At 47.1% G+C, this 27,515-nt stretch overlaps 1 protein-coding gene across 4 annotated transcripts in view; it reads right to left on the reverse strand.

The window, feature by feature from the left end:
* HIPK2 (homeodomain interacting protein kinase 2) overlaps positions 1-27,515 on the reverse strand; it is a 180,284-nt gene that overhangs the window by 121,107 nt on the left and 31,662 nt on the right. The window lies entirely within an intron of this gene.

Below are 27,515 nucleotides of genomic sequence, written 5' to 3' on the forward strand. Positions count from 1 at the left end.
TGTTGGGTTAACTCGTTCGAAGAAACATCTTCCTCTACGGGTCCAGGCATGGCACCACTCATGATCCGGTAGCTTCTGGATGAACCGTAATTACCCCCTGGGATCTTAGTCACCTTAAATGAATTCTCTAGGGCTGAGTAGATCATCAGTTAGTCTGATGCTTCCATTTAGATGGTCTAAATAAAACATTTTGTCATTTATTTTGTTTTATATCATTGAAACCTTTACTTTTTTTGTGGGGGGGAAGGAGTGGGTAGCACCATTTATGGGCTCTACTCACTAACTTTTCCTGCTGAATTCATCTATCCATAAATTTATCTATAAAGTACTGTTCTTTCGTACCAACATCTCAGCCACAATTTAGATAACCTCCGAAATCTATTAGACTATAACTCTGGAATAGTTGCACAATTTAGAATTTTGATGATTCTAAAAACAAACAAAAATCATAGAAAAGTATCAAGGAAAAATAAGGCAATGAAATGAGGAAGGTAAGTTCTTAACGGTGAAAGTGGAAACAAACACTGCTCATCATCTAACTGTAGTTGATAAACATTCGTTTTTGAGAGAGAGAGAGAGAGAGAGAGAGAGAGGGAGGGAGGAGAGAGAGAGCAGGGGAGAGGGGAAGAGGAGAGAGAGAGAATCCCAAGCAGACTCCATGACCAGCGTGGAGGCCAATGTGGGGCTCAGTCTCACAACTGTGAGATCATGACCTGAGCCAAAATCAAGGTGAACTGAGCCACCCAGATATGCCATAACCATTTCTCATAGAAGCACAAGGACAGTGGGATTTCCATCAAGGACTGCTGGTGTCTAGCCATCCTTGTGTTCCTGTCTCAGACCCCTGGCATTACCTAGAGTGGTCATTAAACATTTTCCTTCACACCCTGTCACCTGTCACCCTAGCCACCCTCTCTCCCAGCAGACACCTTCCACTTGTCCAGGAGCCCAACACCTGCAATCTTGCTTTCCACCTTTATTCTCTTCATTTCAGAACATTCCTGAATCTACATCCAGCCCCCATCCTTTCTGCTTTCTCCCCGGTCTCAGAGGAAGCTGTGTCTCTCATTTCCAACCCCCAAATCTCCTTTCATTCTCATGATTCCTCCTCTCCAGTTCCCTCCACTGTCCTCTCCCTCTCCCAGAGCTTTCAATTTCTGCTTGTTAATTAGATCCAGGTCCTTAGTAGGTATTTAATAAAGTTTTGCCAAGCAAATCAATGACTTAATCTTTTTCTGCCTTCCTGTGTCACCGTGTCACACATTCCCAACTCAGAAGGTAAGAAGAGTAACAGCCATACTCTCCCCCTTTAATTTTTTCCTTCTCACCTGTCATCAGTGGTTTATGCTCCCTTTTCTTCAAGGCTCTCTCCTTAGTCTACGCCCCCATCCCGCATATCCACACACTATAGCGCTGTGTTCTGCAAGGTTCTTAAAGGTAAATGACTTCCTAATTGCCTAAACCAATGGCCCCTTTTCAGCCCCTATTCTCCTTGACCTCCCTGCAACATCTGATATGCTGACCACAACTTCCTTCTCGATGCTCTTATCTGTGCTTATGAGAATCTGTAATCTCCTCCTCCAGTGTCTGATTGCACACTGTGTGCCTGGGTGGTTCCTTTTCCCCTTCCTCCTTTAAAATGTTGGTATTTCCAACATTTTGACTCTGTTCTCTCTGGAAGATATTCATTCAAACAGTTTGAGCTGTCATTTTTATGCAGGTGACTCCCACCGTTTATCTCAGGCCAGGTTCTCCCTCTTATCTTCCATTAGGAAGTTCTGCCTCCTGCAACATCAAAGACTACCTCCCAAAGCTGAATTCCTTATCTTCTCCTAAAACTTTAGCCATCTCACGCCCCTTTCTAACATCTCCCTTTCTGTTCATAGAATATTCTTCTAGTCACTTGGTTCCAAAAATGTGGATTTACCTTTGATGAGTCTTCTTTTATCCATGGACAACGTACTAATCTTATTAATTTCTCTTTCAAAATGTCTTCTGTAGCCATCTCTTTATTTCCGTTCTGGCTGCCACTTCCATGATTAAAGCATTTATTTATCACTTCCTAATAGAACTAGGGCAAATGCCAACATCTGGTCTACCTGAGAAGTCTTTTCCTCTAACTTGTCCATATTCAGTTCACCAGATTAATCTTCCTAGAATAATTCTAAGCACATTACTCCCCTGTCCAAAAACTTTCAGTGTCTTCTTAGTGTCTACAAGATAAAGCTGAGGACTCTCTCACTTAACACTATCACATTCAATTTCAATTACCTTCTTGGTTTCATCTCCAACGAAGAACTATCCTCAACCCCCAACTTGAATTAAGCAGTTCTATCACTGTTTCTAGAATGTCTCTACATGTCCTACCTCCACACTCCTATCTCCATTCCCTCATCTGGCACGCCTTCACTGTTTCTCTGAAGTTATTCAAAGACAAGACAATTCGTATCCCTCCTCTTCCCAGACCTCACCAACCCACAGTGATCATTCCCGAATCTCTTCCCCTACAGCACTTACCATATGCACTATCCATTTGGCCACAAATTGTACCTCTGCCTTGCAAAATCTTGTCTTGTTGAGCTGAATTACTTATTTTTTGTGCTATTTCGCTTGTTACACATTTAGGTCATGTTTCCATAACCAGCTTATATTCTGGGTCCAAGAGATACAGTTTCTATTATCCATGGCAGGCACTCAGTTGATGGAATAAAAGCACTCTAACTGGCCAGACCTCCAGGAGAGCTTAGCTCTCTGGCCATAGAGCAATGACCAGTCATAGGCACCTATGGGACCTGGCCATCCCCTGGAAAGTAAAGAAAAACCTGTAGCTATCTTCCCACCCATACCAAGGCTTTTTTAAAAAAAAAAAAAAACGAGGCAGGGGTTGGGCAGCTCCTGCCCTGATGTCAGCACTCACAGCCTATCGGTACTTTCAGTCTGGACATGCTCTGACCGTCCACAAGCAGCCTCAGCCTGACACCCAGCACCTGCTCGGAACCCCACCTTCATCCTGATCCCGTAGATCTAAGAAAGGCTTCCCTTCCTGTTTGGATCCTGAACTCCAATATCTACCTATGCAAAATGACTACACCTCCATATACATCTTTCTGCCCGGCAAGACCATTTTGGCTTGCTTATTCAGAATCTACACTTTACCTATTTTTTCCCCATTGCTCTTTCTGTTCAAGTCAACCTCCCTCTAATTCTGTTGTAATACTGAAAATGTTGTTTTCTATAGTCACCAGTACTAAATATTCATATTGTCCTAGATGTTGTCCACTATGTAGAAATAACCAGTCCCTCGACTTTCAGTAACTTATCTACTGGAGGCAAAGCATTTCCTTTGTCCTTTGCTACCTCATGTGCCCCTCATTCCTCAACCCTCAAGTACTTGGGGAGGGAAGGGTCGCATGGCATTGGAAGAAAGTTGCTGATGTTACATAAGGGAGAAGTGGCTCTTTTCTCTATTTTCACTGTTTCAAAAACATTTTGTAGAAAGGGCAGAGTGTAGAAGTGGAAATTTACAGAGGGGAAGAGGATGGCTTATGACTTATTTGTTATTGGGATGACAGCCAAGGGTCATAAAATTGTGGAAATCATCGCTGGCTACCTCTGGTGACAGATGCCCGGGACCAGAGAGGAGATGCGCGTGGCTAACAATGCCCTTCATCGCGCCTGGGGCCTCAAACGCTATTCCTCAGGATTACCATGATTCTCCAGATTTTAAAATCTCAAGTACCCACTAGGCTCTGGGCCAGATATACTATGGACAGGGTAAGCACACGTCCGACTTTGTCTGGGACAGTCCAGAGTTACTCTTTCCAATCCATTCTCACAAAGGTCCTAGTTTGAAAGCTAGGAAGACAATTGATGGGTTTAGGCTCCCAGGATTAAGCGGAAAAATCAGGCCCTGACCCTAGACATTCCAACCAAAACAATTCTATGTGCCTCTTTGTCTGTGTCTTAATGGTTTATTGATAAATTCCATTTTCTAGGATTTTTTCCACCTAAAAATAAGAATAGTTAAATATCTTCCTGATTTTCCTGAAGGATTAGTGCACAAGATTTTTTTAAATGTCATTTATTAAAGGACTGGCTCATTTAGTTCTTTTTTCTCCCCCCGCTTAGTTGCTTAGTTTCTTCATAATTTTTTATTTCACAACTAGAAGAACTGAAAAGTTGCTTCACATCTGAGTACATTTCCTTTCCATTTCACCACCCCAAAATTATCTACTGGAAGATCAGACTCTGGTAAAACCATGGGGATGAGTGAGGGTTCAACTATGATTTAAAAAGAAATTAAATTGAATTCAACTTCACTGAATTCTACCAAAGCTTGAGAGAAGGAATTGTAAGTAAAACAATGGCACCATTTCCCGCAGTGGATAAGGTTTAATTGTGGTTTGGCAGATGTGAAATAGATTACCACACAGAATCCAGTTACATTATTCGCGAGAACACAATCGTGAGCACCACAATCGTGAGCACCTTGGTGTAGAAGGTACACACGTCCCCACCTCCCCAAATCCTCTGACACACACTTCTGCTGAGTAATGAGTGTTTGATAGGAGCAATCAGGAACTTAAAGGAAGGATTAATTCCCATAGCCGACGGGATGCCGTATCTGTATCATAAATCAAATTATTACATGAAGATATCGTCCAGTTCTAGAACATTTCAAAAGAAATGTCAAAAATGCACCTGAATGGATATTTTCCAACATCTAGGGTTAATCTGAAAAACCCTTGATCACCCTGTACAACATGATAATTGGACGCCTCGGGGCTTGAAAAGTACTAGGAAAAAAATGTCTTCGTGGACATGCAAAACCATATTCATACAATTTTAATGATAGTCTCCCTGCTTATCAAGTTTATATTTCACAACTAGTGCAAAGATAATTTCAGATTAGCCAATTTTAAATGATATATTTCCAAAATAGTGTACACTAAATGCCTGTGGGGCTTTTACATTGTTTTCAATCAAAGTCGGTTTATCCTCTAGTGGTGTCACGTTAAATATACAGTCTACTCCATCAGAGCACAGTTGAGAAGCAAACATACACTCGACAGAATTCTTTTGTCGATAATGACAATAACAATACTACTGACTGCATTAAGGGTCTTCTCTATAAAAAAGGCTGGGGCTGGGCACAGAAGGAAACACAAAGACATCTAACACATCAGCATTGCCTAAAGGAGCCTCAAATCTCATGGGTTTGTCAAGTTCACTGCAAATTAAAAAACAACAGGCAATTCTAGGCAACTTAAGTAACTAGTCAAGCTAAACATGACAGGAGTTTAGAGGAGCTAAGACTTGAGCTGAGATTAGAGAGAGGGAGTATCTTTGAAATGTTCCAGGTCCTGCTGACTGGCGTAAGCAAACTGTGGGGAGCAGCCGGCACTATGGCCCTATGCCCTCAGGAAGTTTAGGATTTGCTTGGAGATGACAATGTAGGGGCATTTTATATAGGAAAACAACAACAAATGCTAAACAAATAAACAACCGTGTGTACCAATAGCCTACCCATCCAGAACTGTCATCTTCTAACTCAGTCTTTCAGAAGTAAGTTTTGAATACTCAGTAAGGCTGGGGTGAAGCCCGACCACTAAAGCCACTCCCATCCAACCTTTAGCCTTCACCCGGCCTTACTGACTGTCCTTTAACACAATTAACAAGTTGCAGAGGGACTATCATTGACTTTGCTCTCTGTGTCAGACCCCGGGTGCTTACACCCCACAACTGTAAAGTGCATTTTCCCTGTTTTACAGATGAGTTAATGGAGTCTGGGGACATGATCTAGTTTGTCCAAGGTCACTTTGCTACTACGAGCAGGGCTGGGATTTGATCTGATGTCCGCCTGACTCTCAATTCATGCTATTAACCATTCTTTTTCACTCTTCAGGTTCTCAGACTAGAAGTTCCAAACAAGGAGACCGGTCCAACAGGCAAGGAGAAATAAAAGCTGATACGGGAGAAGCGACAGATGTAAAGTATGGGGCACCCCCGACTGCGCACCACCTGCTAAAATCACGGGCACCCACGACAGTGATCATCCTAAGCCATCTACCATTTCTGCATCATCTGGTTCCCATAACATCCGAGAAACACAACCAGTCAAAATTGGTCAAATAAAATAAGTGTACGTCATTAAAGAGGTAAACCTCACTTATCCGATGCAGAAGGGCCCCAGTGGGCAGAGCACTGGTCTGGAGTGAGACGATCTGGGCTGTCACAGCAGTCCAGGGGTGAGGCAATGAGGATCTGGACTAAGAGACTGTCTGAGGAAACAGAAAGGAGGTAGCAGAAACACAAGGCTTTGTGGAGAAGAAAAGACAAGACACACTGACAGGTGGGATGTAAGGGCAAAGGAGAGAGAAATCAAATATGTCTGGGGGACTCAAAGGAGCAGGGTTCCACGGCCGTGGCAGGAAAGACGGGGAGTGGAAGCAAAGCTGTCTGTCTCGGGGGCCGGGGATGGGATAACAGAACAGGTTTTCCACAAGTGGAGCTACAGCACTGACAAGGTACCCAAGTGGAGAGAGTCAGTGTTGAACTCTTTACGCTGCAACTCTGAGGCAAGGAATTCCTTAATTTACCAAAACTAAAGTGTCAGGAGTCTCTGGTCACTGACCATCAGCATCTAGTGTCCATTTGCTCAGTTGAGTCTTCAATGAGGACAAACCATCTTGGAAAGAGACTGGATTCCAACAAGGTGTGCTAACCTGGCACAGGATTAGTCAGAGGGGGAAGAGGGCAGGGTGACCCTGGATCAGCTCACGCGTACACCGAAGATTGCTAAACAAAGATCAGCAAGACAAGTGACGAAGATACCAAAAGGGGAAAAGACTAAAATCAAAAGTTCACATCCCAAAGAGACTGAGGCAGGAAAGGTGTCCTTGGTTTTGAGGGGAGAGTCCAGCTGGAAGAGCTCTATTTTGGATAGATTTCGTTGTAGGCATTGATAACAACATAGAGGAAACGTTCTATATGTACTGAGAAAAAAACCAGGACAGGAGAATGAGCGAGAGATCGTGACTGGAGATATTGACCTTAAGGGCCATCACCAACATCTAGATGGAAATGGAGTCCGTGTGGGTAAAGCTGTTTCCCAGGAAATATGGTGTAGAGAGTAGGGCAGATGGCAAATAAAGAAATCCTTGGGGGCACAGACGTTGTCGAATAGTATGAGGAAAGTATGAGTCACGGGGAAAAGTCAAGGATAAAATGATGATAAACACAATTAAGGGATTGATCCTAGAGAAGGAAAACAGAGAAAGAGCTACTGGGCCTGGCTGGATATAAGCCAATAGCCCTCTTTTCCCACAGTGTCAGGAGGAGAGAAAGAAGGGGTGCTTTCCTGGGAAGAGAAGCAAACGCACCATGTTATCCTCTCGCTTTTCCAAGAAATGTGATTCTCTTCAGGACTCTCAAAATCCTTTACGTCATCTGCCTTGAACCTACAAATTCTACCAGAAGCTGGAGTCCTTCAATGGAGAAAGCATCCTGTCCTCGCCATTTGCAAATTCTCCTTATCTGTCTTCCTATGGGCTCGTGATGTGTCCAAATCGGCCCCTCTCAGGTTCAGACTTACTTCTTCTTGGAAGTTGCTAACCTCACCTATAACAGCTTTGAGCCTCTCTCACGTTCACCTTGCTGTGACTCTACCATATTGCCTGAACAAAGCCATAAACCGTGATAGATGAGCCAGCCTTTCACGGCAGCAGGTGAGTACCACAGTCCACAAATGGATTATGTGGAGGCCATGTTACCAGGTGTTTACAGGCAATCTGGAAATTAGGAATCCAATATAATTCTGGTGAAGGAAAGAATGATGCCATTAAGACCCACATGCTTTCCAGTTTCTTTCTCTAGGAAATTGGCGGAATCCATGAAAGGAGAAACAAAACTAACTCAAAAACTCCTTTTTAAAACAATAGTTGCATTAATCAACACTCTTGTTAGTAAAAAAAACAAGGAACAAAAAAACCCTAAACTCCTGAACATCAGAGTATTAGTTTCCTGGGGCTGCTGTAAGACAGGACCACAGACTGGGTGGCTGAAGCAACAGGAATTTGTTCTCTCACAGTTCTAGAGGCTGGAGGTCAAGATCAAGGTGTTGGTAGGTTCAGTTCCTTCTGAGGACTCGTTCCCAGAATCCGTTCCAAGGCTCTTCATGGTCTATAGGAGGCTGTGTTCTCCCTGTGTGTCTTCACTCCCTCTTTCCTCCATGCATGTCTCTGTGTCCAAATTTCCCTTTTTATAAGGACACCATTCATGTTGGATTAGGACCCACCCGGATGACCTTACTGTAACTTAATTAGCTCTGTAAAGATTGTGTCTCCAAATAAGGTCACGTTCTGAAGTACTGGGTGTTAGAATGAAGCATGTGAGTTTGGGGTGGGGGGCACAATTCAACCCATAATAATAGGTTTAAGGAAACCAAAAGCTTTTTACCAGACTTTAATCTTCTCAGGATACAGAGTCTGGATATTCCAAAAGAACTCCCTCCGTTTTTCCCTCCTTAGAGAGAAGATATTTCATTTTGTGATTTCCCCATATCTTGCCTCGAATGACCTATGAGGGCATTTCAATTAGTCACATATTACATATGGAAACAAGCAAAAGCAAAGCGGTTATTTTCAATTAAATTCTGCATGACGTGCATGTTCTAGTGCTTCTGGAAAAGGCCATGCAGGGATGTACCTGTTATGTATCCTGAGGATAACTGCAGTCAACTCTGATATAAAGGAGAGTTGGCAGGGACATGTTAGTAACACCCAAATGGGAAAGAGTCAGCCAAGTTTCTAGTTCTGACTCTGGGTGTATCAAATATTTGTAAGTAGGACATGAGTAAGCTCAAAAGAGAAATCATTTGTGGGCTGGGCATGGGATGGAAGTTTTCTTCTCGGGCCAGTCTTGTGTCACACGTACTAATTCTCTTCTGCTGTCCACACTGTCCTTTTCATGCGAAGCCTGTGGCAGCTGTGACATTTCCCAGCTTTGCATTTTCCTTCCAACTGAGGATCTCAAGAAGAGAGCCCTTCCTAAACAAACTTGACGGGATGAAAAGGGTAAATATCCACCAACTGCAAAAACAAAACCAGCTTTACTCCTGGTTTCAACACAGATAAATTCCATTCAAATATACATTTTCCAAGGATCTAGAAGGATGCTCATTTTGTTCCTGAAAGGTTCTAAATAAGGCGGTTGAACTTTCAATGGTATTAATTTCCAGGTGTTTGAGTCACAAATTTTTGCAAAAGCCTTGTCCTCGAATCTCTCAGCCACTCTCTCTCATTACCGCGCCCCCCCCCCCCCATTCACTACTGCTCCAAAATCATGACTGACACCTCAAGAAACGAGTGAGCCAGAACTGGAACAGATCTTGGGGAGACCAGGTATGTATCTGGCAATGCTATGCAAGCCTCAGTTTCGAGTTTTCTATCCTTTAGAAATGTCTTACAAAGTCTAGTCTTAGGCTTTTTACTCTCGAGTGCAAAACAGAGTTATTCTGGTTCCATACTGGTAAAGTAAAATCAAATGGTCTCCTTACTTAACCGTCACTCATCCCATGCCCAGCCCACAACCGATTTGTCTTTCTGAGCTCATTTAGGTTCACCTCCGGAAATGCTTGGCACACTCAGCATTGGAACAGGAAACCTACTTTCCTCTTTCCCATTTGGTATTCTAATTACTGTGCCATGCCAACTCTCTTTGACACCAAAGAGTATGCAAATTCCATTACTCTATGGAATGCTATTGCTATGTGTCCCCTCAAAAGATATGCTGGAGTCCTAACCCCCGATACTCGCAAAGGTGACCTTCTTTAGAAAGGAGGTCTTGAGGCTGTGATCCAGTTAAGATGAGGCCATTAAGATGACTCCAAATCCAATACAACTGGTGTCCCTTATAGGAAGAGGAGGAAAGACACAGACACACAGAGAATTCCTCATTAAAGACAGAGGCGGAGATCAGAGTGGTGTGGCCGCAAGCCCAAGCGTGCTGAGGGCTGCGGGTGCCACCAGAAGCTAGGGAGCGGCCAGGAAGGCTCTGCCCGGAGCCGCAGTGGGAGCCAGGCCCTGCTGACACTCTGCTTTCCGACTTCTGGCCTCTGAACTATGAGAGAATAATTTTGTGTTGTTTCAAGCCACATTTTGGGTACCTTAATGCGATCATAGCGCTAGGAAACGAATATACTCTGTAATATATTTCAGGATCTATTTCACCGAAAAAAATATGTTTGTACTCGAGCTGTGATAAAGCATTTGTAACAATCGCAGGGTTACGCGGGCCAAATGGAGTCCGTCTTTGCCGCCTCTTGGTTGAAAAGCTCTAGAAGCATCCTCAGCTTTACTCCCATGGCTTAGTCACCCATCCTGCCAGGGCGCAGAGCACCTCCCCTTTCCATGCGAATACATTTGTTCAGGGCAACCCACGTTCGACTTCAGAACAACAAGATTTGGGACGAGAGCAGGCGACAGTTCCATCTGTGCTCAGCTGCAGCCCACCAGCAGTTAAGGAGTCCGGGGAAGGCATTTCCTCAGACCCGCCCTCTTGAAACCTCAACTCCTTGCTGTTAGACAAAGAAGCCAGGACAAAGGCCCGCCGCCTGCAATCTGCTCCCGGTACAACACCTGTTCTCTGCCTCTTGTGCTCATGTTTATGTATGCCTCCTAACGTTTCTCTCCTAGGCTGTTATCTACCCGCAAAGAAAACTTCGTGAAAGCTCTCAGGCAGACACAGGATGCCTGTGAAGCCGGCCGCACACAGGCCTCTCTCCCTTGGGTTCTCTTCAAACCCAGGATCCACCCCACCCTCGGCCGGGGGCACAGCAGCACACCCCTCTTCCCGGACTTAAATGCCGACCGCCGCTCCCATCGGGAACTCTCCATTACTGCTCCTTTGCTCCCTGGCGGGTTTTTTCATTGCTCTCAGTTGCTTTAACTGACATCTGACAAAACTCCATTAGAGATCATTTTGGGGAAAGGGAGAGGAAGTGCCACTCCCGTGGTGGAAAGAGAAGGAAAGTGGGAAGACACAAAGGAAGAAAAGTCAGAGAAATGGGTGGAAGGCTGGCAGGGATGCTGGGAGGAAGGTAGGGGAGGAGGAAAAGGTAAAAGAAAAGATGGCAGGGGCGCCTGGATGGCTCAGTCGGTTGAGCGTCCGACTTCGGCTCAGGTCACGATCTCGCCGTCTTGTGAGTTCGAGCCCCGCGTCGGGCTCTGTGCTGACAGCTCGGAGCCTGGAGCCTGCTTTGGATTCTGTGTCTCCCTCTCTCTCTGCCCCTTCCTGGCTCTTGCTCTGTCTCTCAAAAATAAACGTTTAAAAAAAAAATTTTTTTTTAAAGAAAAAGATGGCAGAGAAGTGAGAAAACGCTTGTGCAGATTAAGGTGGGCTCTTCTGTCTGCCGCAAAGACACTTTCATGCTAGGAGTCACTGCCATCAGGCCAGCCCCGGTGCGGTTATTAGCCCACAGGCTGGGTGCTGGGCTACCCACAGGCGGCACCGAGGGGAGGTGACGCTCTGACGGTTACTGGCGCCTTCCTCCAGCAGCATGGCTCACGCGTAGCAGAGCCTGCCCGTGTCCTGCCTCGTAACGCAGGCAGGCACCTGGTGCCGGGGGGGGGGGGGGGGGGGGGGGGGTCACAGTGTTCTGAGAGCTCATTCCAGACAGAGCTCATTCCAGACTGCTTCCGAGTTCCCGGGGAGCACATGGGCCGCGGGCTCTGCCCCTCACTGGCTGCGCGGTCTCGGCCGCCGCACGGCCTCTCTAGGCCTCGGCGTCCTCCTCCAGAAAACGGGCACGGCGAGAGCTTCTCAGGGGGTCGTGGTGAGGATTAACGGCGCGAGGACACTCGAGCACTCAGCCCGGTGCCTGGCCCACACACGCAGTCCGGTGTGCCATCTCCGGATGGACAAAGGAAACAGAGAAACAATGAAATGGGTCTCATCTATTACTTATCTCAAATGCTACTCCGTCAGGAAAGGCAAGTTTGATCAGGAAGAAAGCAACTTCCGATGACCCTGAAGAGGATGCCGGGAAACTTCAAGGGCTTGAGAAGATTCACACGTAGAGCCTATATTTTACCTACTTTGCCTAAAAAACATGTGCCTTTTTTCCCCTTGTAACTCTTTTCTTCTTTTCAAGTTTTGATTTGTTTTATTTAAAACAAATTTGTTTAACGTTTGATTTATTTTTGAGAGTGAGAGAGACAGGCAGACGGAGTGTGACAGGGGAAGGGGCAGAGAGAGAGGGAGACACAGAATGTGCAGCAGGCTCCAGGCTCTGAGCTGTCAGCACAGAACCCGACGCGCGGCTCGAACTCGTGAACCCTGAGATCATGATGTGAGTGAAGTCAACGTTTAACCGACTGAACCACCCAGGTGCCCCTCAAGTTTTTATTTGAACTCTCCCGTGACGTGGCTTCTTTTCTCTCTCTAGTTGTGTAGTTCTCTCAGCATTCAGACCGATTTCCTGGTGTTTGAAATGATTTGGTATTCACCTGCTGTGCTCGAGGGACGAGGTGAGCCTAGGCCACCCTAACTCCTCCAGGACTCCTTATAATGCTTTATACCAAAGTTCTACCCCTGGTCATAATTGGGACTCACTTTCTTTTTATTTTATTTTATTTTATTTTATTTTATTTTATTTTATTTTATTTTATTTTATTCATAAGCATAATTGACATACAGTATTATGTTAGCATCTGGTATACAACATGGTTAGTGACTTGACATTTGTAGACATTGTGAAGTGACCACCAAATAAGTCTAGTCACCATCTGTCACCTTACAGAGGTCCTACAATATGATTGAACTATATTCCCCATGCCGCATGTTATATCCCCATGGCCTACTTATTTTATAACTAGAGGTTTGTAGCTCTTAATCCCCTCCACCAACCTCCCCTCCCCCCCCACCCCCTTCCCTCTGGCAAACACCAGTCTGTTCTCTGTATCTGTGAATCTAGGTTTTGTTTTGGTTGGTTGGTTTTTGTTTCTTAGATTCCACATATAAATGAAATCATGCAGCACTTGTCTTTCTCTGATTTATTTCACTTAATGTAATACCCTCTAGGTCCATCCAAGTTGTAACAAATGACAAGATTCATTCTTTTTTATGGCTGAGTAGTATTCCATTGTGTGTGTGTGTCACATCTTCTTTATCCATTCATCATTTGATGGACACCTGCGTTGTTTCCCCATCTTGGCTACTGTAAATAACGCTGCAGTGAACACAGGGGTGCATCTACCTTTGCAAATTAGTGTTTTTCTTTTTCTTTTGCTGGAAAGCCAGTAGTGGACTTGCTGGATCATATGGTGGCTCTATTTTTAATTTTTTGAGGAACCTCCATACCGTTTCCATAGCGGCTGCACCAGTTTATATTCTCACCAAGAGTGCACAAGGGTTCCCTTTCCTCCACATCCTCTAACCAGCATTTGTTATTCGTCTGTTTGATTAACAGCCATTCAGACAGGTGTGAGGTGACTAGACCCAGTTTCTAAATACAACGTGTTCATTGCAGATCTGTATCTGTTACATAAACTATGACCTTTTTTGATTGAACACTTGGTAAGAAAAAAAACAAAAACAAAACTTGACCACCCCTAATACACGATATTTATTTTTAATAAATTATACATGTTCTATTTTAGTACCATAGTATGCTTACTAAAAACACAAACATACAAGATTTAAAAGAATGGGATAAAATATATGTATTTCTAGTGTTTGCTTCTGCTTCTATTTCCCAATAAATTGTTCTGAGCCCCTCACTTTGAAAACCCCCGCCTATGACTCAGATGTCCAAGCCAAGTGAGTTAGCCTTGGCCACATGATTAACTGCGGCCAATAAAAAGTGAGCGTGAAATACCGTTTCTGGGCAGAGGCTTTGCGGAGCCAGTGTGCGGTCCCCCTATTCGATCCTCCCGCCAGCGACGATCCCCGGGGTGGAGACTGCATGGCCAGAGAACCGAATGAGGATAACCAGGAGCAGAGGGACCCCAGCTGAGTCCCCACAGGTACGCAGGCAGCATGACGGCGAAACACACACACCCTTGTTGTTTTAAAGTCCCGGGTTGCGGGCGGTTTTTGTGGCCGCAGTATAACTCAGCCCCTCCTAACTACAATGCAACTTCCCTTGATGCTGCTGTCCCAGATGAGTCTAAATGAACGAGGTCAAATGTAATTATATTTTGATGCTTGTCGTGCTTACCCGTCGAAAGCAGAGAGCACCATTTTTAGAGACAAATTTAAAACTTCTAAATGGTTCAATCCCTACCGCCCCTATTTAGGCACCAGGTCTGTGCCCTGCGAAAAAGCTTCATGAGACCCATGTGTTAAACGATGGCAAAGCTCCGATCCTCAAAGCTATTAGTGATTTCAGGTGTGCGCACCCTTATCCCCACCCAGGAACGCTCCAAAAAAAGCAGAAGGTTTAGGATCATCTGTCACACATGCCTATTAGGCTTGGAACCTTGGAGACAAATGACATGCTAGCACTGAAATGGGAAGCTGCTCTTCAGACCGGCCACGGCAGTTTGGCCGAATTGACGCTGAGGTGCCCTGGTCGGAGCCTCAGCATATGCCCCTCTGCTGCTGCTTTCCTGGGAAAAAGAGACTTTTTCACACCCTGCCCCCAGCTGCGTGATGCAATGCTTCTGTTCTTGGGAGAGAATACCCAAGTTCTGACATCATAATAACCATGGGTATTACTCACGATACGCTCACAAGCCTGGCGAGGCACAGTCTGTACCCTCTTTATCACTGAAGTCAGCAATGGGTTTAAAAATAGCATTTGCTCCCACACCCAGGGTACCACTGACTCATTAATGGAGGAACAAACACTATCCTGGACTCCTTACTTCTATGGGGTTTTAGACCGAGGCTCCAAGAACTGAGGTACAGCACGTGTCCCCGCTCTAATAGGGGTGCTGTGCTGTGCTAACTTACAGAGAGAGCTCGGCAGATCCCAAAAGAAGGAATCCTTAGAAATTGCAAAAGCAGGATTTAAGATGCTGTCATATTTGTGACTCAAACATGATCATCCTAAAATGTCATTAAGGAAGATATCTATAAACTTGGGAACTGTAACATGCTGAACATCCCAAAATAAAGAGGGATGATGTTACAGTGGTAAGCGACAGTGTCGGAGTGAAGTTTATAAATAAGTCGGAGAGTTCTCATTGTTAAGGGGGAGAGAGGGGATTTCATTTTAGATGTGTGATTCAGGTTCTTTAGAGAGAAACATCCCTAGAGAGCCTTTTTTAAATTTATAGTTATCTGTAAAAAACACATAATACCTTTTGCTCAAATTCTGTGCTTACTAAGCAATACGATCTCTTACTGGGATTCCAGAAAGGCCTCCCTGACCAAGGAGGAAATGCCCTTGGCATAAGCATGCCTCGCCTCTCTCTGTAATGATCCAGATTAATCAATCAGTCTTCTGTAAGATTAGTTACTGCGAGTCAGTCCTTCCCGACCTCACAATCCTTGATGAATTTATGAAGCCAGATTTACAGATCTGCCAGGCTGAGGATTCTAGAGGCCATGGTGAGCATCCAGAAATGTCTGCCGAGGGACCACCATGTTCAAGCACCATCCCAAGGGCTGTGAGAACAGTACTACTGCTTTTGAAGAGAACACAAGGAGATGGGTGATGGGGAACCGGTAACTGACCACGTTAAGGCTGACATAACTGTTACTGATGATATGCCGTAAGGCTTGGAAGGAGGACCGAGCACAGGACAGAGCACCCCAAGAGGAAGCGGTGGGAGGCTGAAGCACAGAGGCCAGTGGGTCAGCAGACATGCATCGCAGTTAGGGAATAAGACTAAACATTTTTTCCCCAGTAGGCTTCACCCCCAGAGCAGAGCCCAATGTGGGGCTTGAACTCACGACACTGAGATCAAGACCTGAGCTGAGATCAAGACTGGATACTTAACCAACTGAGCCGCCCAAGAGCCCCTAAACCCATTATTATTTAAGATTTATAAGCCATCTACTTCCCACAGGACCTGGAATAGTTTGCAGATATAAGAATAAGATAACTTAAGGTACGAGAGGAACACCACTATCTGAAGGGAACACAAAGAAGAATGAGGACGGCTGAAAGCATCTGAGGACTCCCGCAGGGAGTGGCACATGCATTTGGAAAGACGAGTTATAGTCAGACGTGGTTTCAATTGTATCCTGTAGGCAGTGAGGACTCGTGAGGTGTTTGTGAGCGAGAGGGCCAGTCGGCCTGCCAAATGGAAAATGGCCTTGTGTGGCCAAGGCGAAGAGGCTCCCAGCCCGCCTTAGAGGAGGTTCTGTGAGGTGAGGTCCTGAACAAAAGGTGTAGAGCTGATGGGATGGGAAGGCAAGGCCACAGACAAGAGACTGAAGGAGCAATGTAAAGAGTGTGGTGGCGGGCGGGGAGGGAGAGGGCAGGAGAGGGATTGGCCGTACCGTAGAGCAGTGATGAGTGACAGAACACGGGGCTCTCGCTGACTTGGAGCAGCAGAAGGAGGCACGCCCTGGTGTTCGTGGCCAGGCCTGAGGGCTCTTTGAACCAGGATGCTCCCTGGGAAGGAGCTGTGGCAATGACCCCTCCAGCCGCCCAGATTCTCCGTGAATGCGTCTCCGAGGCCGGAGCTGATCTAAAATGAAATCAGTTCTCACACCGGGTCTATGAGTTGCTGCCCCATGACGATGCTCTCCAGCCGTAGCCGGAAGGACACTACCAGGTAACATAAAGCCTTAATCCCTAGGCCGGGGTGGCGGGGGGGGGGGGGGTGTCCAGGAGTGACAGGGACCTATAATCCTCGAGCAAAACCACACAGCAACCCTTCCAGAAGCACTCAACCAAAACCATCCGGCCTATGAGGGTACCTTTTGTTACACACGAGATATTCATGGGGAACATCCAGATTTCTGTGTTCCTTCTGATGGCGGGTGCGGTGAGAACTCTCTGGTCTTTCACTAACATCAAATACATACACTCCATCTACTCCCCACACCACCCCCCGCCCCAGCCCAAGTGAGCCAAGTGGGCCCAGTGCTCAAAGTCCTCTGTATATCAGTTCTCAAAAGGTGGTGAAGGACGAAACTTCGCCGCCATCCTGCACCACACGGCTCTCAGCAGCTCGCCTTGTGGTCTTGACCCCGCTGGCCAAGCCCTTTTCATTCTTTTTCAGTTAAGCAGAAAATGAACCATCAGCTCCATTTCCACTCTCTCTGCATGAATCCTTTTCCCTTTTCTTTCTTGGCTCAAACTATATGGCTCATATAGGATTCCCACCGTGTTCTTCAGGGACTCTTACCTTGCTAAGTATTCTTCTCTTCTAAGAAAGGCTGAATCCAAATAAAAGGTGGGAGAGAGTATGAACACATTCTAAGGGGCAAATGGAAATACAAGAAGGCAAAAGAATAAACTTGTTGATTTCTCGTCCCCCAGCTTTGACTCCTACAAAATGCTAGAAATTACTGGGGGCGATGAAGGGACCTCTAAGGAAGTGAAGTCAGCAGCCCGGGAACCTGTGTTCCATGCTTTACTCATGCCGTGAAATCCCATTAAGGCACCAGGAATCCCCAGGAGGATAAGCTCTAATACCAGTTAGTTCAAAAGTAGAAACCACTGTGCAATTTGCTCATTTCTCCCCACGCTTCAACCAAAGCACGGGTGAAAATCATGAAGAATCAGCCTTTCCCTGGGCCTGGTGGAGAGTGAGCCACCAACGGCCAGGGCCAGGGCCAGGGTGGGCAGCACTCAGGAATGCGGGCCTACAGATAGATCTGGCCTCCATGCACACGAGCTGGGGGCAGGAAGCGCCTCCATGCCCCCTTGGTCCTGGGCCACACGAAGTGACTCAGAACTATGGCATCACAACTCAGCCATGAACAGAAAACAAACAAGGAACAAGGTGGGCCTCTCTTTAGATGCAGGCTAAAATCTGGGGAAACTTATCAGAACAAAGAAAAATGGTGTGCTTGATGGCAGCCTGGTTTCTTTTTACGCACGGGGAAGCCTTTCCTGCTGGTTTAAGAGAGAGCCCCACCTGCTCAGAGACCGAATGTCAGTGCAGAAGGAGAGGGAAACTGCACCTTGAGCGGCAAAGACACCGAAACGATCCTGGGAGGGGGATGCAAGCAGGCTCCAGCATGCGAGTTAAGTCTGCGGGAGAAGGGCCGCCCTCATCAAAGCTTGACACAGTCTTTAGCTCAGATGCTTCCCCTGGGCACAAACCACACAGATTTGGGCCACAGACAAGACTGGAGACCTCATTCCAAAAGGAATGAGAACACTACTGGGTCAACTGACAAAACTGGGATACAAACTGTTGTGCGAAACTATCGCGTCTGCGTCGAGTTCGCCAACGTTGGAGCCCATGCTGTTACCAGGGAGAGCGCCCTACTGTCGGGAAACATGCAGGATGTGCTGGGGGGGGGGGGGGTTAGAGCAGCGCCGCCCCCTAGAACTCCGTGTGATCTCGGGAATGCCCCCTCACCTTTGCCGGCCAGCACAGGAGCCGGGAGCCACAGGGGGCTACTGAGCACTTGAAAATGTGGCCAGTGTGACTGAGGAACTGACTTTTACACTTCATTCCATTGTAACTTAAATAACCACGTGTGGCTTGTGGCTGCTGTATTCAATGGTGCAGAAATAAGGGGCCATGACACCTACAGCTTACTCTCAAGTCATTCCCTGGAAGTACATTTAGACGTAAACATACATGTGTATGCGCATGCACACACACACGTGTGACAACAGAGGGAGAAAATGAGCGTGCATGACTGCAAGCATGCAAATGATAAAGCAAATGGTGTAAAATGGTAACCGGTGGATCTGGGTAAAAGGTACGGGGCTCTTTTTTGTAAATTACGCTTAGTTTCAAAATTTCAGTAAGTTTACAATTATTTCCAAACAAAATATTTTTTAAGTGGATAAGGGTGAGCAGTTATTCATTAGTTAATGAAATCTACCTGGAACTTATTTGCAGGTAGGGGGTCGGGACTTGGAAGTTCGAGGCATCCTGAAATTGAGAGCAGACATGATGGATCCCGCAATGTGTCCCCAAACCCCAATGTGTCCCCAAAGCATTGCTCATCCAAACCCATCACTTGGTGCTTCTTTCCAGGCGCACGATCAATGCTGCTCCTCTCCCGCCATGGGCCTTCCCACTCCTTCCACTTGACCCTTAGCCTATATATGTCCACAAAGGACTTGACTACAATGGCAAGCTCAGGGCAGTTTTAATCTAACAGCTTTACTGACGTATAATTCACACACTGTAAAAGTCACCCTGTGAAAATGCACAGCTCAGTGGTTTTTAAGTACATTCACTTGTGCAACCACCATCACTAGCTAATTCCCCCAAACGTTCTCATCAGGGACCCCCCCCACCCACCAGCAGCCACTCCCCGCTCTCCCTCCCTCGGCCCCTGGCACCCTGTAATCTGCTCTCTGCTCTGTGGCTTTGCCTATTCCGGACATTTCACATAAATAGCTCCGTACGACAAGCGGCCTTTTGTGTCCACTTTCTCTCCCTTAACGTAATTTTTTCAAGGTTCACGCCCGCCGTAGTATGTGTCAGCATTTCATCCCTTTTTTATTGCCAAATAATATTCCACTGAGTGGAGAGAGCACATTAGTTTACCCATCCATCAGCTGAAGGACATTCGGGCTGTTTGACTTTTTGGCTGTTGGGAACGACGCTGCTACGAACTCGCTAACGAGAGACTGTGTGGACAAGCGTGCGCAGCTCCCTTGGGGGTACCCTGCAGCGGAATGCTGGGTCGTGTGGATACTCCAGGCTTCACCTTTTCAGGAGCTGCCACCCTGTCTTCTAAAGTGGCCTCCTGCTGTCCCCAGGAGTTGTGCCATCCAATACAGCAGCCCCAGTTAAAGCCCACAGAAGGCAACTCTACAGAAATGGCTGCCCTTCTGTCATCTGCGAACTACCACAGTCTACATTCAAAAGCAGGAGTCAGGGTTTGTTTGACTCGAGGTAAATAAATTAGGGAAGCTGTGACTCGCTCGGTGCCAGCAGCACGCTTAGCCTTGTACCGTCCCGGAGAATGAGCCAGCACCTGGCATGGCAGACAAGGTCTGGCACATGGTGTGCCGTTGCCAGATGAAGCGGCTCTCTGTCACGGCACAGCTGCAGCGGGACGCAAGCTGGCACTCTCTGACTGTCCCCTCGCTGTGGCAAAGCTGTTTGTGCTACTGGTCAAAGCCTTGGGGAGAGTTATTTACCATCGCCCACAGATTGCGCTCCTGTAAACGCCTGCCGAGAACCTGGCGGGGAGAAAACCTGGAGAGGGCGAGGGCCACGAGAAATCCAGACAGCAAGCAGGCGAGGAAGGTATCGATGAGGCCGGCCCTTTGGGGCCTGTCGCCTGTTGGTCCTGATGTGTTCCAGAATAAGGGCAAAGACCAGCAAGCACACAGGGACTGAAGCCCAGGAAGGCAGCCAGGCCCACCACCGATGCAACTGGTGATTCCCTATCAGGCATGTGGCCCCACCGAGCTGGTGGCAGACACACGCCTGAGCTTCGTGTCGGGGCACCAGACTGAACTCCTAAGGCAGAAGTACAAATTCCAAAGCTCCGCAAGCAAGTTGGGAGGCTGGGGAGATGGGCTGGTGAGGCAGGGACGATTTCTGCAGAGGAGAGAAAGAGAAGTCGTAGAATGGCTGGCTCTCCACTCTGCTTCCTTGGGAACACTGGCGGGGGGGGGGGGGGGGGGGGGAACCTCAGACCCAGGCAGCCCCTGGGGCCCTTCCGCCTTTCAGAAGCCATACTTTGCACCGTCCCAGCCCCTTGCCACATTCTGCCTGTCTGTCACCTTTTCCGCCTCAGGACCAACTTTGTTCCCAAACTGTTTAAAATACGTTGTAATCCACAGGCAAATTGCTACCGATTTACTAAAAAGACCTCAAGCATGGTTTTGTGTTGTGGGATGGAAAAGGGGAAGGCAGCTAGCTGGCCTGAGATGCTGAATGTGTCTTGCCTTGGCCACAGCCTGTCCCTGGGGCCCCAGTTAATCTACAAATTCTAGCCCATCCCTCTGTCAGTTTCCCCCTCGATTCCATGAATATTTAGCAGCTCAGTGTAGCTCTGCGTGCTCCTAGGTAACTACTCCTAACTCATGCTCATTCATTCTTTCAGCAACCATTCAATAAATATCACTTGTGACCTGTACTCCACTTCTTGGCATCTGTAATATGCTTAGCCTTTCAAAATCCTAGATAACGGGGCCCAGTGCCTGCTCTGATGAGAAAAGTCTGAGGAAACAGGGGTAGAAACACAGACTGGATTTTCACATATACTATCTCAACTAATCCTCACAATAAGTCTGAAGTCACCGTTGTTATCTGTGCTTTATTGGAGAAGAGACTCAGAGAGACTAACGGGCTTAGCCGCCCGTGGTCACACACTAGTCAAATGACAGAACCAGGGTTTCAATGCACATCGGCGTTACTCTGAAGCCTGTATTTTTCTTTTTTTCATTAGTAGCATAAACAGCAACGTTGTGAATGTCATGCACTGTCATTCCAGCATGACAGGATTGTTATTTGTACGCAGAACAACGGATTAGGAGTTAGAAATCTTGATTTCTGCGTTGGCTTTGAGTAAGTCACTCAGTATTTCTGAACACAGGTATTTTTGTCCGTATGGGACTCAATGTTTCCAGAGTGTGCTTAGAGTCCCGTGAGCTATTAATACTCTTTATGGAAAAAGAAGAAAAAAAATGAGATTCAAACAGTTTAGGAACTGCTTCTTCACTGCAAGACTCCTTGGAGCCTCGAATCTACTAGTGAGCGAGCACCGCATCTCCCAGAGGGCCACCATGTGGCCCAAATGTCTTTACCAAAGGAAAAATCCCCCCCAACACACACACACACACACACACACACACACACACACACACACACACAGTCAAGAAAGGAGACCGGAAAACACTGGATTGGATAATCTAAGGAAACTTCCAGCTCTAAGAGTGAATAATGGATTCATCTCATCCTTCCAACCAGAGGGCACACCTCCCGAGGGCAAGGTGTGCTTCTCTATGAAATCAGGAAGAGGGCAGCCAGGTAGAGGCAGATCCGAATGTTCAGAGGAGTAAAAGGAGCCAGAGAAAGCTCCCCTGGGGACAGCTGTTCTAAAAGGACTCGCATTCCTAGAGGTACCTCCTATCCTTTTATTTTTTAAAAATTTTTATTTGTTTATTTTGTTTATTTTTGAGAGAGTGTGAAAGCGGAAGGGGTCAGAAAGAGAGGGAGACACAGAATTGGAAGCAGGCTCCAGGGTCCAAGCTGTCAGCCCAGAGCCCGACACGGGGCTCGAACCCACGAACCGTGAGATCACGACCTGGGCCAAAATCAAGAGAAGGATGCTTAACCAACTGAGCCACCTAGGCGCTCCTCCTTTTAAAATAAGTAAGCATCATCCAAATGCAGCTGGGCTGACTTTGTCCCCCCAAAGCAAATTCCCTGGGCGCTAAAGAGATTTCAACCTGTCTTGATGAACTGAAGGGGAGGAATCACTATCGTCAGTCTATGGCCCTTCAAAGCCATATCTAAGGAAAGAACAAGTCTTCAGGGCAAATCTGCGGCTTGGCAGTTTCACAAATTGGTGGAGGTGGCTCTCTGAGGGGCAGTCCAGGCCGTCACTGCCCTGCAGGCAACTTTCCCCTGGTGTGCAGGAAGAAGGGGTTCTAACTGCAGAGATTCTGCTGGGCCTTGAGGAATGGTTACACACGCCAGGCTGCAGGGATGGAGGAGGAGGAGGATGGGTGTAAAGATGAAGGGGCAGCAAAGGATAGAACATGTCTCAGGGCACAGAATACAGTTCAGAACAGCTCTCAGAACAGAGAATGATTTCCAGGTCTTCAAAGGTTTCCCATAAAACTCCCTTGTTTTTAAAGGAGACCCACGATTTTCCTTGGGACATATTTATACATGGCTTAAAATCGCCAGATCACTCTTGGAAAATATGTTAGTCATCTTGGCCATGGCACTGTGGAAAGAGGCCGATGTTCTCCTATACATTTCCATGTGGTCGTCAGCCTCAACTTCCAGATGCCCACAGCATAGGCTAGAGGATACCAAAATGCAGTAGCAGCCAAACAAACAAACAAACAAACAAACAAACAAACAACAACAAATCTGTACAATCACCCCCTAAGTCCTCCATCTAGAACAAGACTAGAAATAGACTTAGACTTAGAAGTAGCCCAAGACTTAGAAATAACCACTGGCCCAATGGATTCATCCAGAGCTCATTTCCAGACCCTAGCTATCCCTTGCTAGTCCCGGTTCCAGATTTGGGCTCCAGGATCAGAACGGCTCATCAGAAAGGCCCTGTGCTAAGAGCTCTGGTCGAGACATAATGGTAGGGGGTAGGACTCAGGATACTGGGGATGCAACATCTGAGCAATTAGTTCTAGATGTCACCTCAAAAGGTTACAGACTTCTGTGAGAAACCTGGGGACAGGAAGTGACACTGACTGCATGCCTATTTAAAACTGCATGCCAGGCATAGTATCCAGAATATACTAAGAACTCTTAGAACTCAACAATAAAAAGACAAATAACCCATTTTTTAAAAAGGGGGCAAAGAACTTGAATAAGACTTTTCTCCAAAGGAGACATGCAAATGGCCACCAAGTACATGAAAAAGGCTCATCGTTATTAGCCTTTAGGAAAATGCAAATCAAAAGAACAGTGAGATACCAAGGGAACTGAAAACACTCCACACAGAAACTTGTGTACGAATGTTCACAGCACTATTCATAACAACCAGAAAGTGGAAACAACCCAAATGTCCATCAAGTGACTAATGGATGAGCAAAATGCGGTACATCCATACGGCGGAGCATTACTCGGCAGTGAAAAGGAGCAAAGCGGGGATACACAAAAGAAGGCGGACAGGGTCCTGCTGAGCAAAAGCAGCCAGACTGAAAAGACCACATACTGTATGATTCCATTTACATGAAATGTCCAGGCCAGGCAAATCCAGAGACACAGAATACGGTTAGTGGTGGCCAGGGACTATGGGGAGGGCGGGATGGGGGGTGGGGGAGGACTGCTGATGGGTGTGGACTTTCTATTTGGGGTGAGGAGAATGTTCTGGAATTAGACACTAGTGATTAATGCATAACTTTGCGAATATACTAAAACCCAAGGCAAACTTGTGGTGTATGAGTTTCTCATATAAACATCTCAATAAAACTGCCTAAAAAAAAAGACACAAACGCAGATGCTTGACATTTATTATCACCCAATGAACCTGAAATGGGCATTATCATCCCCTTCTCACAAGCGAGAAAACCTGAGGATTGGCGAGGAATGGCTAACTCCCAGAGTCGCGCAGCGAGCCATGTGACAGAGTGGGTTTAGGATCGGGTCACTGATTCCGAAGGCCGTGCTCTGCCCACCTCTCCACGCCGCCTCTTGCCAGGGTGATACGCTAACTAGCAACTGCAGAACGGTTCCTATGGAAAAAATAGCACTCCCTGGACAAAGAATCCCTGACCGACATAAAATGCTAGCGTTGGAAGTCGTGTTAAAGGGCAGCTCGCCAAATCCCTTCAATTTACAGATGAATAAGCAGAGCTTCAAGGCAGTCAACTGACCTGTCCAACCAAGGCGGCGAGGCTGGTGGGAACGCTCACCCCTCTCGTTTGACAGAAGACAAGCTGATGTATTGTTCGCTGCGATTAGTTAGGAATCAAAAGGTAGATGGAGTTCACCCAGTTGGGGCATGCGGGTCAACAGGTATTCAGCAACCTTCAAACATGCCAGTCTCACATCCAGATCCCAGCTAGAAGATCACTCAAGCCGGTTATAGCTCACATTATTCTGCAGTTACCCTGAAATTTCTCTCCCAACCCCAGGAGTGCTCTGAAAAGTCCCACCAGGGTGCGACTGTTCCAAGGATCCCTCAGAGCTTTTGAACTACTTAGCAGGAACGGGGAGTTCTGGATTCAGCATTCAAGTGTGAGGATAAAGGCTCAGGAGACTTGAGCAACGTTCCCCCCGCCAATCCGAAGTGACTCTACGGGGAACCACTTGCCAAGGGAAGGAGAGGGAAGCTGAAGACTGGGCTTTTTTAATGCCTACCTAATGTCTCCACGGCGATGTCCTGTCTCATACGGAAAATGTCCCAAATCAAGGTCGTGACCCTGTTCTCCATCCCACAAACCTACCCCTCCCTTGTTTCCCTTTCTCCCTTTCTCCCGCTGTCCTCACAGCGCCCCCAGCGGCCTGGGCGAAATGCCCAGCTCGCCTTCCCCCTTCCCTCCCTTCCCCCTCCTCTTCCGCTCCAGGCTGGAGTCCACCTCCTGGGCGGCTCCTGGCAAACACCGTCCTAGACTCAATATGTTTACTCAATTAGGTCGATCCCACCCACTAACTAGTTAAGTCCTTCACAGCAAGTAGCAGCCAAGTCTATTTAAACACAGCAAAGGAGAAAAAGAAGAGACGGATGGCCTCACGTGCACAGGTCACAGAGGGTTATTAAATAAAAGGTAGAGCCAGGAAGAGCAGAGCAGGTGGGGCTGTGAGCCCTTCTTTGCGTGTATTCTGCTGGAACGGAAAGGCACATGGACGCACCGGGGCTACTGACTGCATCTGCAAATTATGAATTATTTCAGGGTAGTCCCTCTGAACTCTCCATCTGCTGATGGCAACCGCAGTCAAATAAGCACATTCGGTTGGAAAAACCTGCGACCTGTGACTTACTCCAGTCGTGCCAAGTCTGACACCCACTGTCCCCCAGCCGTGCCTTGTGCACCGCTGCCTGGAGCCACCACGGGCTCCCGCGCTGCCCGTCCAAACCAAGGCCGTCCTTCAAAGACCAGACCAAGTAAGACATCGCTGGTCGCTTGGGACCCTCAGGGTTGCCTCTTCGGGCCTCTCTGATGGTGCTCAGCACAAATGACCTTGCATCACTTGCTATCTTTTGTTGCTTTACCTAACCCCGTCTGCAGTGAGTTTATAAGTTCCTGGAGAAGAGAGAGCTGGTGCTTAAGTGGGCTAATACAGCGTTAATGCTATATGAGCATTAGCACTATTAGCCCTCATTGCTTACTGGTGTCCCCCAGGTCCCGGGCACGTGGCACCAGTCACCAAACGTGCTAAAGGCTGACAAGCGGTTTTCCCTCAGCCTCTTCTCAAACGAAACCTCTGCCCTCCGGGACCCAGAAACTCCAGCTGAACATCCACCTGCTAACTGTTCAGTCACATGTACTCCCTCTTCCTTCCACAACACCCCCTACGCTGTTTTGAGTCCAGCCCGCCAGAGTAAAGGGGGGCGCGGGGAGAGGCAGGCACCATGCCGCCGTGCAGGGTCTCTGTGCCGCACCCATCACTTGTCTCAGGAGCTAGAAAAACCTAAGACTGATGAACCATTTACTTCTCTGTGAAATCAAAACGATAACTAAGCAGAGCTGGAAAAAGAAGCAGTTTTCAAATTATACCGGGCACTGAGCCAAAGCCAGCGGTGATACAATGACAAGTCATTTGTCCAGGGCTGACCAAAACATTCACACAGACGGGCTCTTTTTCATCTAGTAATGCTTGGGATGGGGTTCCGTTTTCGACTCTGAAACATCCCACGTGCACTCTCTCCCAAACAGCATCCTCTGCTCGCACATCCTGCGACAGTGGCCACCAGGGCAGAGGGCTGGGCCGAGGGGGCTGCAGCCAGTACTTTCTGCCAGGCCATCTGCATAAGCCAGTCTAACACCAAAGACTCGGAGGGAGACCCTCCTCCCTCCAGAGAAGGTGGCCCAATCTGGACATCCCTGCAGTCCTAACACTGGGACTACAGGTCCCTCGGGGTACATCAGGGCCCGTGCACAGCCTGAAAGTAAATGCAGTCCACCTGGAGCCACACACCCACCTTCTCCGTGCCCTCTTCACGCTCACTTATCTGCCCCATCTCTCTACTGAGCACTAACTACTGTAAGACAATTTGGGCTCTGAGAAGTGACATCTAACAAAGCTCTGTGTTAAGCGTCTTTTCAGTAAAGCATCTAGAAGATTCTGTTGTGTTCTTCACTTTTACTCCCACCAGAGCCCCTTTAGCTGAGGACAAGACCACACGTGAGGGTGACCAGTTAGCCCAGCCTTCCCGCGAGCCTTACTAAAAATCCAGGCACCGTTTTCGCCTCTGGGTCCTAGCCTAGCACCAGGCTGCTGTTCTAGACCCACACTGTCCAATACCGTGGCCACCAGCCACAGTGGCAAATTAAAATTAAAATTAAATAGAATTTAAAATTTAGTTCCTCAGCCACACCAGTCACGTTTCAGGTGTTTAACAGTCACACGTGGCAAGTGACTACCATTTTAGTGTGTACGGACCTAGAACATTATAATCGGTGCAAAAAGTTCTAGTAGACAAAACTATTCTGGGTGGTAACATTTAAACTTGTAGGTGGTCTAATTTTTTGAAAGCTGTCACCTTGTAGTCTTGAAGAAAATACTTTTCCAACCCCAATGGACAAATGGTTTTTCCTAAAAAAA

This window comes from Panthera pardus, unplaced genomic scaffold, assembly GCF_024362965.1.
Source record: "Panthera pardus isolate Hobbes unplaced genomic scaffold, ASM2436296v1 HiC_scaffold_8, whole genome shotgun sequence".
NCBI classification, from domain to species: Eukaryota; Metazoa; Chordata; class Mammalia; order Carnivora; family Felidae; genus Panthera; species Panthera pardus.